This window comes from Pipistrellus hanaki (genome assembly GCF_964339955.1).
Source record: "Pipistrellus hanaki genome assembly, chromosome: 7".
NCBI classification, from domain to species: Eukaryota; Metazoa; Chordata; class Mammalia; order Chiroptera; family Vespertilionidae; genus Pipistrellus; species Pipistrellus hanaki.
The window spans coordinates 10,484,820-10,487,799 of NC_140509.1; the positions used below are offsets into that span (position 1 = coordinate 10,484,820).

At 36.6% G+C, this 2,980-nt stretch overlaps 1 pseudogene across 1 annotated transcript; it reads left to right on the plus strand.

The window, feature by feature from the left end:
• Nucleotides 1–1,011: 1,011 nt before the first annotated feature.
• LOC311625188 (small ribosomal subunit protein eS27-like) lies at nucleotides 1,012–1,339 on the plus strand (annotated as a pseudogene). Its single transcript has one exon. The product of its transcript is annotated as a small ribosomal subunit protein eS27-like (transcript).
• Nucleotides 1,340–2,980: the final 1,641 nt, after the last annotated feature.

Here is a 2,980-nt window from a genome sequence, read left to right on the forward strand (position 1 = left end):
CTAGGGGTTGGCCATAAGGTCAACCTTAATTATGCTAAGAGGGCTGTGCCCTCTAAACTGGGACTTGTTTGTGGCTCTGCCACAGGTCAATCTGAGGCTTAACTCTAAAGCTGCTCCCTACAAAACTTTACACCCAGGTACACTCAATCATACATTCCGGGAGGAGATAATACCAATTTAACATAAACTTTTCCAGAAAATTGAAAGAAAAGAATACTCCCCAAGATATTTTATGATGCCAGTATAACCTTGGTAACAAACTCAGGGAAGGAGAGTATAAGAAAAGAAAACTAAAGGCCAGTATCTGTCATGAACATAGATGCAAAAATACTTAATATAATTTTAGCAAGTGAAATTAAATACAACAAAATATTAAAATAATAATATTTCATGACCAGGTGGGATTTATTTCAAGGGTTCATGGTTGGTTTAACAATTAAAATAATTGATTAACATAATTCAATACAATAAGAAACCACAAATAAAAGCTATGTGATCATCTCTATGGATTCAGAAAAATCATCTAGAGAAACAACAACAACAACACAATATCCATTACTGAATAAATCTATCAGCAAAGTGGGAATGGAAAGAAACTTTCTCAACCTGATAAAGGTATGTTTGGAAAACCTACAAATATCATTACATTTAATAGGGAAAGACTAAATACTTTCTCCAAAAGAGAAGCAACAAGATAAGGAAGTTTGCACTTACTATTTCTATTCAATATTTATTGAAGATTCTAATCAGAGCAATAAGACAAGGTTGGAAGAAATAAAAAGTATCCAGATTACAAAAAAGAACTATCTTTGTTTTCAGATGACATAATTTTCTATGCAGAAATTTTTATGATATCCACAAAAATATTACTAGAACCAATAAGTGAATTTAGCAAGTTTGCATGATAAAATACAATAGACAAAAATAATTTTTTTCTATATTGGCAATGAACAATAGGTATTAAAATTACATAAATAGCCTTTCTGGCGATGATGACCTCCCCACGACAATATGCCTCTCGCTAAGGATTGCCTCCATCTCTCTCCGGAAGAGGAGAAGAGGAAACACAAGAAGAAGCGCCTGGTGCACAGCCCCAATTCCTACTTCATGGATGTCAAATGCCCAGGATGCTATAAAATCACCACTGTCTTTAGCCACGCACAAACGGTTTTGTGTGTTGGTTGCTCCACTGTTCTCTGTCAGCCAACAGGAGGAAAAGCAAGCTTACAGAAAGATGCTCCTTCAGAAGGAAGCAGCACTAAAAGCACCTCAAATCAAGATGAGTGGGAAACCATCCCAATAAACACAGTTTGGATAAAAAAATAAAAATTAAAAATAAATAAAATAAAATTACATAAATAGTATTTATAAGAGCATAAAATATAAAATATATAGGAATAGAGAAATTAAAATAGATATAAATAGAGAGATATGCCATGTTCATAATCTAGAAGGCTCAATATTGTTAAGATGTGGCTTCTCAAATTTACAGTTATATTCAATACACTCTGAACCAAAATGTCAGCAGGGCTTTTTGGAAAGCTGACCTTAAAATTCATATGGGAATCAAAGGACCAAAAATAGTCAAAACAACTTTGAAAAAGAAGAACAAAATGTGAAGATTAATGGTATTTGGCTTCAAGCCTGATTATAATGTTACAGTAATCAATACAGTGCTGAACTGACATAAACATTGGCAAATAAATCAATGGAACAGAATAGAGTCTAGAAGTAGGCCTACATATACATGGACAATTTTCAAAGGTGCAATAACAATTAAGTGGAGAAAGGATAATCTTTTCAACAAATAGTCCTGAAACTACCAGATATCCATATGCAAAGCAATAATAATTTTCCATCTATAACTTGCACCATATATAAAAATTGAGTTAAAATAGATTGCACAACTAAATGTAAAATCTTTAAGCATAAATTTCTAATGAAAGCATTTGCAACCTTGAGTCAGGCAAAAAATTTTTAGGTGTAATACCCAAATAATGCCCCATAAAAGAATAAATTGATAAATTAGACTTCATCAAAATTAAAATCTTCTGTTCTTCATACTCTTGAGGGAATAAAATGATAAGCTATGGGATAAAATATTTATAAATTACATTTCTGACAAAGGATTTATTTCCAGAATATATAAAAACTCTAAAAATTTGATAAAATAAACCTTATAAATTTGTAGAAAAAACAACAGATTTACCAGACACTTCATCAAAGAAGGTATATGGGTGGCAAATCTATATATATAAAAGCCAAGCGACTGGAACACCTGAACTATGACTTGCACTGCAGCCAGCCAACCAGCCCGATGGGGGTGGGCCGGCTGGTCAACCTCCAGCGGTCACTCCCCACTGCTGGCCCTGATCAGCCCCAATCAGCCTCAATCGGGGTGGGCCGGCCAGACCCCACTCATGCCTGAATTCATGCACCAGGCCTCTAAAATATATATATATATATGCCTAAACAACCATTACAACCTGATGGTGGGATGACTTGATGACCAGCAGGTAGCTATGATATGCATTGACCACCAGGGGGTAGGTGCTCAATGCAGGAGCTGCCTTCTAGTAGTCTGTGCACTCCCACAGTCAACCTCCTGCGGTCTCTCCCCTGAGCAGGCTGGCACCTGTTGGAACTGGGTGAGATGCCCTGATCAGCCCTGATTGCTGGCAAAACCGAGGGCCCCCACCTGTGCATGAATTTGTGCACCGTGCCTCTAGTGAGCACATAAAAAGATGCTAACTATCAAAAGTTATTATGGAAAACAAGTTAAAACCGGTTTGGCTCAGTGGTAGAGTGTCGGTCTGCAGACTGAAAGGTCCCGGGTTTGATTCCGGTCAGGGGCATGTATGTTGGTTGTGGGTACATGTGCAAGAGGGTGTGCAAGAGGCAGCTGGTCGATGTTTCTCTCTCATCGACGTTTCTAGCTATCTCTCTCCCTTCCTCTCTGTAAAAAAATCAATAAAATATA